Genomic DNA, 11839 nt, shown 5'->3' with positions numbered 1-11839 from the left:
TCGTAACACCCCCTTTCTTTTTCCCCACCCTTATCCCTCCCTTCCCATCCATCCTCCTCAGTCCCTTTCCCTTGGTAACTGTTAGTCCATTCTTGGGTTCTGTGATTCTGCTGCTGTTTTGTTCCTTCAGTTTTTCTTTATTCTTATACTCCACATATGACTGAAATCATTTGATACTTGTCTTTCTCTGCCTGGCTTATTTCACTGAGCATCATACCCTCTAGCTCCATCCATGTTGTTACAAATGGTAGGATCTGTTTTCTTCTTATGGCTGAATAATATTCCATTGTGTATATGTACCACCTCTTCTTTATCCATTCATCTACTGATGGACACTTAGGTTGCTTCCATTTCTTGGCTATTGTAAATAGTGCTGTGATAAACATAGGGGTGCATCTGTCTTTCAAACTGGGCTGCTGCATTCTTAGGGTAAAATCCTAGAAGTGGAATTCCTGGGTCAAATGGTATGTCTATTTTGAGCTTTTTGAGGAACCTACATACTGCTTTCCACAATGGTTGAACTAATTTACATTCCCACCGGCAATGTAGGAGGGTTCCCCTTTCTCCACAACCTCACCAACATTTGTTGTTGTTTGTCTTTTGGATGGTGGCGATCCTTACTGGTGTGAGGTGATATCTCATTGTGGTTTTAATTTGCATTTCTCTGATGACTAGCAATGTGGAGCATCTTTTCATGTGTCTGTTGGCCATCTGAATTTCTTCTTTGGAGAACTGTCTGTTCAGCTCCTCTGCCGATTTTTTAATTGGATTATTTGCTTTTTGTTTGTTGAGGTGCATGAGCTCTTTATATATTTTGGATGTCAACCCTTTATCGGCTCTGTCATTTATGAATATATTCTCCCAACCTGTAGGGTACCTTTTTGTTCTATTGATGGTGTCCTTTGCTGTACAGAAGCTTTTCAGCTTGATATAGTCCCACTTGTTCATTTTTGCTTTTGTTTCCTTTGCCTGGGTAGATATGTTCATGAATAAGTCACTCATGTTTATGTCCAAGAGATTTTTGCATGTGTTTTATTCTAAGAGGTTTATGGTTTCATGACTTACATTCAGGTCTTTGATCCATTTCAAATTTACTTTTGTGTATGGGGTTAGACAGTGATCCAGTTTCATTCTCTTACATGTAGCTGTCCAGCTTTGCCAGCACCATCTCTTGAAGAGACTGTCATTTCCCCATTGTATGTCCATGGCTCCTTTATGGTATATTAATTGACCATATATGTTTGGGTTAATGTCTGGAGTCTCTATTCTATTCCACTGGTCTGTGGCTCTGTTCTTGTGCCAGTACCAAATTGTCTTGATGCTGTGGCTTTGTAGTAGAGCTTGAAGTTGGGGAGTGAGCTCCCCCCACTTTATTCTTCCTTCTCAGGATCGCTTTGGCTATTTGGGGTCATTGGTGTTTCCATATGAATTTTTGAACTATTTGTTTCAGTTCATTGAAGTATGTTGTTGATAATTTGATAGGGATTGCATCAAATCTGTATATTGCTTTGGGCAGGATGGCCATTTTGACCATATTAATTCTTCCTAGCCAAGAGCATGGGATGAGTTTCCATTTGCTAGTGTCCTCTTTAATTTCCCTTAAGAGTGTCTTATAGTTTTCAGGGTATAGGTCTTTCACTTCCCTGGTTAGGTTTATTCCTCGGTATTTTATTCTTTTTGATGCAATTGTGAATGGAATTGTTTTCCTGATTTCTCTTTCTATTAGTTCATTGTTAGTGTATAGGAAAGCCACAGATTTGTGTGTGTTAATTTTGTATCCTGCAACTTTGCTGTATTCCGATTCAGTTCTAGTAGTTTTGGAGTGGAGTCTTTTGGGTTTTTTATGTACAGTATCACGTCATCTGCAAATAGTGACAGTTTAACTTCTTTACCAATTTGGATTGGTTGTATTTCTTTGTTTTATCTAATTGCTGTGGCTAGGACCTCAAATACTATGTTGAATAACAGTGGGGAGAGTGGGCATCCCTGTCTTGTTCCCGATCTCAGAGGAAAAGCTTTCAGCTTCTCATTGTTCAGTATGATGTTGGCTGTGGGCTTATCATATATGGCCTTTATTATGTTGAGGTACCTGCCCTCTATACCCATTTTGTTGAGAGTTTTTATCATGAATGGATGTTGAATTTTGTCGAATGCTTTTTCAGCATCTATGGAGATGATCATGTGGTTTTTGTCTTTCTTTTTGTTTATGTGGTGGATGATGTTGATGGATTTTTGAATGTGGTACCATCCTTGCATCCCTGGGATGAATCCCACTTGGTCACGGTGTATGACCCTTTTGATGTATTTTTGAATTTGATTTGCTAATATTTTGTTGAGTATTTCTGCATCTACATTCATGAGGAATATTGGTCTGTAATTTTCCTTTTTGGTGGGGTCTTTGCCTGGTTTTGGTATTAGGGTAATGTTGGCTTCATAGAATGAGTTTGGGAGTATTCCCTCCTCTTCTATTTTTTGGAAAACTTTAAGGAGAATGGGTATTATATCTTCTCTGTATATCTGATAAAATTCCAAGGTAAATCCATCTGGCCCTGGAGTTTTGTTCTTGGGTAGTTTTTTGATTACTGCTTTAACTTCTTTGCTGGTAATTGGTTTGTTTAGATTTTGTGTTTCTTCCTTGGTCAGTCTTCGAAGGTTGTATTTTTCTAAGAAGTTGTCCATTTCTTCTAGGTTTTCCAGCTTGTTAGCATATATGTTTTCATAGTATTCTCTAGTAATTCTTTGTATTTCTATGTGGTCTGTCATGATTTTTCCTTTCTCTTCCTGATTCTGTTAATGTGTGTTGACTCTCTTTTTCTCTTAATAAGTCTGGCTAGAGGCTTATCTATTTTGTTTATTTTCTCAAAGAACCAGCTCTTGGTTTCATTGATTTTTTTCTATTGTTTTATTCTTCTCAATTTTATTTCTTCTCTGATCTTTATTATGTCCCTCTTTCTGCTTATTTTAGGCCTCATTTGTTCTTCTTTTTCCAATTTCGATAATTGTGATGTTAGACTATTCATTTGGGTTTGTTCTTCCTTCTTTAAATGTGCCTGGATTGCTATATACTTTCCTCTTAAGACTGCTTTCACTGCATCCCACAGAAGTTGGGGCTTTGTGTTGTTGTTTTCATTTGTTTCCATATATTGCTGGATCTCCATTTCAAATTGGTCCTTGATCCATCGATTATTTAGGAGCATGTTGTTAAGCCTCCATGTGTTTGTGAGCCTTTTTGCTTTCTTTGTAGAATTTATTTCTAGTTTTATACCTTTGTGGTCTGAAAAGTTGGTTGGTAGGATTTCAATCTTTTGGAATTTACTGGGGCTCTTTTTGTGGCCTAGTATGTGGTCTATTCTGGAGAATGTTCCATGTGGACTTGAGAAGAATGTGTATTCTGTTGCTTTTGAATGTAGAGCTCTATAGATGTCTATTAGGTCCATCTGTTCTAGTGTGTTGTTAGTGCCTCTGTGTCCTTACTTATTTTCTGTCTGGTGGATCTATCCTTTGGAGTGAGTGGAGTGTTGAAGTCTCCTAAAATGAATGCATTATATTCTATTTCCTCCTTTAGTTCTATTAGTATTTGTTTCACATATGCTGGTGCTCCTGTGTTGGGTGCATATATATTTATAATGGTTATATCCTCTTGTTAGACTGAGCCCTTTATCATTATGTAATGTCCTTCTTTATCTCTTGTTACTTTCTTTGTTTTGAAGTCTATTTTGTCTGATACTAGTACTGCAACACCTGCTTTTTTCTCCCTGTTGTTTGCATGGAATATCTTTTTCCATCTCTTGACCTTTAGTCTGTGCATGTCTTTGGGTTTGAGGTGGGTCTTTTGTAAGCAGCATATAGATGGGTCTTGCTTTTTTTTATCCATTCTATTACTCTGTGTCTTTTGATTGGTGCATTCAGTCCATTTACATTTAGGGTAATTATTGAAAGATATGTACTTACTGCCATTGCAGGCTTTAGATTCGTGGTTACCAAAGGTTCAAGGTTAGCTTCTTTAGTATCTTACTGCCTAACTTAACTTTTTTATTGAGCCATTATAGACACTGTCTGGTGATTCTTTATTTCTCTCCCTTCTTATTCCTCCTCCTCCATTCTTTATATGTTGGTCGTTTTATTCTGTGCTCTTTTGTTTCCTTTAACTACTTTTGTGGGTAGTTGATTTTATTTTTTGCCTTTAGTTAGTATTTGGTTGGTCTGCTTTCTTTGCTGTGATTTTATTTTCTCTGGTGACATCTGTTTAACCTTAGGAGTGCTCCCATCTAGAGCAGTCCCTCTAACATACCCTGTAGAGGTGGTTTGTGGGAGGCAAATTCCTTGTCTGGGAATTGTTTAAGCCCTCCTTCATATTTAAATGATAATCATGCTAGATACAGTATTGTTGGTTCAAGGCCCTCCTGTTTCATTGCATTAAATATACCATGCCATTCTCTTCTGGCCTGTAAGGTTTCTGTTGAGAAATCTGATGATGACCTGATGGGTTTTTCTTTGTAGGTGACCTTTTTTCTCTCTCTAGCTGCCGTTAAAACTCTGTCCTTGTCCTTGATCTTTGCCATTTTAATTATTATGTGTCTTGGTGTTGTCCTCCTTGGGTCCCTTCTGTTGGGAGTTCTGTGTACCTCTGTGGTCTGACTGATTATTTCCTCCCCCAGTTTGGGGAAGTTTTCAGCAGTTGTTTCTTCAAAGACACTTTCTATCCCTTTTTCTCTCTCTTCTTCTTCTGGTACCCCTATAATGCAAATATTGTTCCATCTGTATTGGTCATACAGTTCTCTTAATATTGATTCATTCCTGGAGATCCTTTTATCTCTCTCTGCATCAGCTTCTATGCGTTCCTGTTCTCTGGTTTCTATTCCATCAATGGCCTCTTGCATCTCATCCATTCTGCTTATAAATCCTTCCAGAGATTGTTCATTTCTGTAATCTCCTTCTGGACTTCATCCCTTAGCTCTTGCATATTTCTCTGCAGCTCCATCACCATGGTCATGACCTTTATTTTGAATTCTTTTTGAGGGAGATTGGTTAGGTCTATCTCCCCAGATTCCCTCTCAGGGGAGGATGTCTGTGTTAGTCTGGTCTGTATCAAATTCTTCTGCCTTTTCATGGCGATAGAGGTAGTTGTGGGGAGCTGGCGCATGTGTCAGCTGGGAGAACATCCCTTCTTACTGGTTTGTGGCCTTTCTCTCCTGGGAGAACAGCGACCCCTAGCAGCTTGTGCTGGGCAGCTGCACACAGACGGGGTTTCTACTTCTTGCCCAGCTGCTGTGAAAGAAGCTCTGCCCTGCTGCCTCAGGCTGCTACTCCACTATGGCGGAGCGGCATCAGAGGGGAAATGGGGGGGAGGCCCGTTCGCGAGGCACTTGGTTCTCACAGGTGTAGATGTAGCCTGGCTGTTGTCCTGTATCTTTTGGTCTCTCTTTTAGGGATAGTTGTATTTGTTGAATTTTCAAAATTATATATGGTTTTGCGAGGAGATTTCTGCCGCTCTACTCATGCTGCCATCTTGGCTCCGCCTGTATTGGCTTTTATCACTTACAATAATCATAATGCTTTTGAGATTCAGCCATAATGTTCCATTTTATCCATTTATCCCTTTTTATTGCTGAGTACTAACTTGTTATAAGGCTGTACCACAGTTTGTTTATCCATTCACAGTTGATGGACATTTGGGTTGTTTCCAGGTTTTGGTAATTAAGAATACAGCTGCTATAAACCTTAGCTTTGAGGCATTTCTGTGGACATATGTTTGCATTTCTGTCGAAATACCCAGGAGTGAGGCTGCTGGATTAAAATGGACCACAGACCTAAATGTAAAACCTAAATCTATTAAACTGCTGCTGTAAAATTTTCCCATGGAACCCTCTACAATGATGGAGGTGTTTGATTACTCTATACTATCCAGTGCAGTAGTCAGTAACCACATGTGGCTAGTGAGCACTTGAAATGTGGCTAATGTGACTAAGGAACTGAATTTTAAATTTTATTTAATTAGATTTTAAGTAATTTAAATTTAAGTAGCTACACTTTGACTAGTGGCTACCATATAAGACAATGCCCTTCTAGAAGTAGACATAGAAAAAAAATCTGTCTTGCCAGTGGGTTTCAGCCCCAGGCAGGTTCAGTCTTGATTTGGTGAGATTGAAAAATGACAATGGAATGTTCTTGGGGTGAAAGGGTCTATACCCAACTTTATTCCCACGGGGGCAGGTCAAGCGCTAGAATCCCATCCACTTCAGAGCAGGTCTGCACGCAGCAAGCCTGTCTCTGCCTCTGGGCCTCTCCACCCCCTCAGCCATCTCAGTCTGTGCTGGGTGCTGCTGCCACTCCAGCCTCTGCTCTCCTGCAGCCGCACATCCCAGAGCACTGGGAAGAGCTCTTTCTGTAGAGTCGGTAATAACATACTGCCCACATGTGTGTATAGTGGGCAAGTTGATCAGGGTCAGGTGTGAAACCTGGCCATAGGAACTTTCATTTTTTCTAGAAAATCTTTCTGTGATTTTAGTTTAGGCCAAGATTACTTAGGGCGAAAAATCAAATCACAAGCCATGAAAGAAAAAATTGGTGCACTGAACTTTATCAAAACTAAAAAATCTCTACTCTTTGCAAGATGCTTGCAAGAAAATGGAAAGATAAGCCACAGCCACAGAAAATATTTGCAAAAGACATGTCAGACTAAGAACTTTCACTCCTCAATAACAAGAAACAAACAGCCCAATATAAAAAAAATTTGAAGAGACACTTCACCAGACTTAGATAGCAAGTAAGCACATGAAAAGATGCTCAAGATAGCTATTCATTAGAGAAAAGTGAATTTAAACCACAGTGAGATGGCACCATATACCTAAGAGAAGCTTTAAAACTACTGACAGTATCAAGTGCAGGAAAAGATATGAAGCAAATGAAACCCTCACATGTTGCAGAAGAAAGGCAAAATACAGGGACATTTAAAAGAATTCAGAGCTCTTTCTAACTGGAGACTTTATCAATGATACTTCCAAAGAAAAATCATAAACATCAGTCACTAATTACTTAACATCCAGGGAAAAGTGCCTAAGTTCACTCTGAACCATTTCCCTCCTAACTTTAATGCTCTTTGCTCTGTAGATCAGCATTCTGTACCCGTTGCAGGCACTGAAATAAAGGCTATGTATTTTATTTGCTCTTTCTGATGAGAAATATAATTTCTAGATTTTGGTTCCAGCTGAAAACAGATAAATTTTCCATTCGGCAAGAACAAGGATGCTCTGACTTTTTTATATAGCACCATATTGCACCACCCTGGTTTCAAGTTCTGACTATAATTTTCCATCCACTGGTAGGTAAAAAAACAGCAATACCTCTCAAATTTTGAAGTTCATGGGAATCACGCGGGGATCTTCTTAAAATGTAGATTCTGATGGAGAGTTCTGGGATGAGCTTGAGGTTCTGCATTTTTAACAACCTTCCAAGGGCTGCTGATGGTTTTGGTCCCAGAATCACACCTAATCGCCATAAAGCAAAATTCAGAATCCGATAAATATTTGTTTCCTATCTTTCCAAGAGGGTTGATGTACTGTATCTTTTTCAAGGAGGTTGATAAAACAGCATAAGGATAAGGGGGTGCATAACTGGTTATAACTTGACGTTCTTTCAAAATGAAATCTTTAAGGTGATTGTGTGAACTAGTTTTGGAAAGTAAGCGATTAACAGCAACTGCTTATCGGTGTTCCTGTAGAGTAGGCACTATATGCAGTATTTTACATATTTTATTTCACTTATTCCTTACGACAATCCAGTAAAAATGGGATTAGCCCCATCTTAGAGGTCAAAACTCCAAGGCTCAGGGTGGTAAGACAGAAGTGATGGACATTGGATTTGTAAGCCCTGTAGAGTTATATACACCCCAATGATTATCACAATCTGGGTGGAGCAAGTGATCAAATACACTTTTACAAAATAAAGATATGCAGAATACATAATAAAAATGGACAAATGTCTTTTGAATTAAACTGAAACCACAAGCTTTTTTCTTCCTGTTTTTGGAGGAGGTTTAATTGTTACCACTAGTCTAGCAACGTGTGGTAATTAGGGGCGGTTGCCTTGACATCTCTTCAGATCATATTAAACTTGTTAAAGAGTCTGATGGAAGGTTATTAGAAAATGCTTTGTGTTCCTAGAGGGAGAGTTAACCTTTACAACAGATACCCAGTAGAGCTGTTTATTGCAACCAAAAAATAAAATAAAAGCACCCACTGTCAGGCATATTAAAAGGAATAAGTCCCTGGGTAAAGTTGTTAAAACACGGGTGTCTTTCCTGCACTGTCACGGGGTCGGGGGGCAGAGGGAAGCTTTTGCCCTCACCTCAAGCCAAGTGAGGATGGCTTCCATAAGCACGCAGGGAGCTTGCCCCGTGTCCCCTTAGAGAAGGAAGCAGGAATTGATGTCCAGTATGTGCCTGACAAAGCCCGAAGGTGAGGAGATGTGGCTGGAGGGGCCTGAGGCGGCAGAGCACAGAGTTAGGGCTGTGCTGGAAATGCCTTCCTTTCTGGAGTTTGGCAGGGAAAGGGTTCATGCACCTTTTTCATGGGCTGGACGTGAGGGGAGTTGGCTGGTGGCTTTCGTGGAAAGGGTCCTGTCCCATGCGCTTTCTACCAGGAATGAGGTAGCCTCAGCGAGCAAAGTTCGAACATACTGGGATGTAGCAGTGGAGGCTTCCACTGCGTCAAGGGAACCAGGTTAAAGAACTCTCCAAAGTCACAGGTCTCCCACAAGAGGACGGATGAATCAGCACCTGGGCCCTGCTGGGGCTTCCATCTAACTGCTGCAGGACCATAGAGACCAAGGAGCAGGGAGAAGGGTTCTCCAGGGCGAGATGGCCTCAAGCATGGGCCTTCCCCAACTCAACCCTTGCCTCCCCTTCCCAGCAGGTGTGACCGATCTGCTGTTCAACGGCGACCACAAGTGTATGTGGAGAGCTTGGACACTATCACAGAGGGAGGAGGCATGAAGGGGGAACTACACTGCAGATCTGGGTGGACATGGAAAGACCCAGTTGAGAGACCATCTGAAGTGGGCCAGTGGGGAATCACTGTCATTCTTCCAGTATCTTTAAAAAGATAGAAAGTATTGCATCCACCAAAACACCCAGAAAGCAAATTGGATGTTTTAAACATGAAAAGAAAGAATAGGTCTTTTGGGTGCTAAGAATACAGGCACTGGCTTCCCCACAGCCCACCACCCAATGAACAAGAACAGTGTCTTCGGCACTCCAGACTGCTGTCTGATGCAGCCTTTCCCTCATGACCTTGCTTTCCTCGTTTCCTTGCCACAGAGCACGCACCCACACCTGCACCCCCACCCTCTTTCCTGTCTCCATCTCACGGTTCAGTTATTCATGTCAATTTTTCCTCTTAAGTGCGGGCTGTGTGCACCTTTGCGGTATCATATGCAGCATGTGGTAGGCAGATGCGCTGTCTGAGGTGAGAGCCGAAGCCCTCGGGTGCTGTGTGGGCACCCCTTTGAGGGCAGAGCCATTCCTGGTGTTAACCAGCCCTCAGGCCTCACTCACACTAAAACCTGCAGGACCTAAGAGGCTGGGGGAGAGTGCCTCGCTCTCTTTGCCTCTCTCCATGGGGCCCAAGATGCATGGGGGCAGAGTGGGTTGTGATAAGCGTTACACTGGCATGTTCTGGAAACAGGCTGGAGCTGGAAAATACAGGATCTAGTGAGGCCAGGATTTTGCCCAATTTCTGCATTGTGTTTATATCTCTTCTATTTTTGTAATCTTGATGTCTATTTTCTTCTCTCTTCGTATTGAGTTAAAAAACCCTTAGAAAGATTCAGTCTTCTACTATGTCAAAATCCATCAGTACAAGACACCAAGCCTAGATGTTTAGGTCCATGTTTATATTTGTACAAGAGGCTTAAAGAACAACAGTCCACCCCTGAGGGACAGCATGATTATCAGCTAAGTGAGTAATGGGAGAAGATTTAAAAGTCAGGGTTGGGGGACAGTCTCTTTCTAGAGGTATAGCTTGGCATGTCTGAATTTCACTCAAGGGAGAAAACAATATTACTTTCTAGTGTATCTGCTCCTAAACTCTTATATCACCTACCTAGTCATCCCAGGAAAACCTCCATAAATCGAGTGAGTTATCACTAGATTTTTTGTTTGTTTGTTTTATGCCTCTAAGGACTTATAAGAAACATGAAAGACAAAACAATTCGCTTCTGCATTTTGGTAGATGGCAAGCTATTATTCCATGTGTTTGGGGCTGCTTTTCCTGGAAAATTATTTACTCATTCATTTTATATATATTAAAGGAATCGGTCAATTGAAAGTCCACTCTCAGGCACTGTGAGGAACTGGAAATATCACAGTGAGCAAATAGAGACAAAAGGTCACCTTCAGGGAAGTTCACAGACTGGTGGGGAAGAGAACACTTAACCAAGTAAGCAGAAATACATCTGACATCATCCCTGGGGTAATTGCTACGGTGCTTGTATCAGGGACAAGGAGTCTCAAGGACTGGTGGTAGGGAGAGCAGGGGGAGAGAAGGCTGCCTGGAAGAAGTGACAAATGAGCTGAGACTGAAAGTAAGAGAGGAATTACTACGGATGGGATGGAAAAAGAACATTCAGGACAAGACATCTAGAAATTAAGCTGTAATTGCCGGAAGGATGGAAAAGCTGGTGGCTGATGCTTTAAGCGGCAGCCTGACACTGCTGAGGAAGTCGCTCTTCCAAGGGTGGAAGAGAGGACGGGGTTGAGTGGTGGTGTGCTGGATAGCTGTGGGTGGTGGGCTCCTGGACCTGGATGGAGTATCCTGCCTTCAAGGTGGCCAAATCTGTGGGTGATGGCAGAGGGCTTCGGACCATGGTAGGCTGCAGTGAGGGCCACTGTGCCTTCCCCGTTCCCTGGCCTCAGTGCCTGAATGGAGGAAAGGATAAACATTTAACGATTAACATCAGGGAAATGTAAATTAAAACCACAATGAGATATTATCTCATATCAGTTAGGATGGCCACTATCCAAAAGACAAGAAATAACAAACGCTGGTGAGGATGCGGAGAAACGGGAACCCTCCTGTACTGTTGGTGGGACTGCAAACTGGTGCAACCACTATGGAAAGCAATTTGGAGGTTCCTCAAAAAACTAAAAATAGAAATAACATTTGACCCAATAATTCCACTCCTAGGAATTTACCCGAAGAAAACAGATTCTTGATTCAAAAAGACATATGCACCCCTATGTTTATCACTGCACTATTTACAATAGCCAAGATATGGAAGCAACCTAAGTGTCCATCAATAGATGAATGGACAAAGAAGATGTGGTACATTTATTTACACAATGGAATATCATTCTGCCGTTTGCAACAACATGTATGGATCTAGATGGTATTATGTTCAGTGAAATAAGCCAGGAGAAGAAAGTCAAATACCAAATGGTTTCATTCATTTGTGGAATATAAAAACAAAGCAAAACAGAAGGAACAAAATAGCAGACTCATAGACACCAAGAAGGAACTAGTGGTTACCCAAGGGGAGGGTTTAGGGAGGATGAGGGGAAGGGCGAAGGGGATTAAGGGGCACAATAATTTGCAATCACAATATAGGTGGATCACGGAGATGGCAGTACAGCATGGATAATACAATTAATGACTCTGTAACACCTTACTATGTTGATAGACAGCGACCCCAATGGAGGGGTGAGTACTTGATAACGTGGGTCAATGTTGAACCACTGTGTTGTGTATTTGAAACCATCATAAGACTGTGTATCAATACTTTAATAAAAAAAAGTAATGATTAATACCATTAGCACAAAGGCAATGGAACAACACTTTAATGA

The sequence above is a fragment of the Manis javanica genome, chromosome 16, assembly GCF_040802235.1.
Source record: "Manis javanica isolate MJ-LG chromosome 16, MJ_LKY, whole genome shotgun sequence".
Classification (NCBI taxonomy): Eukaryota; Metazoa; Chordata; class Mammalia; order Pholidota; family Manidae; genus Manis; species Manis javanica.
This window is presented reverse-complemented; position numbering follows the sequence as displayed.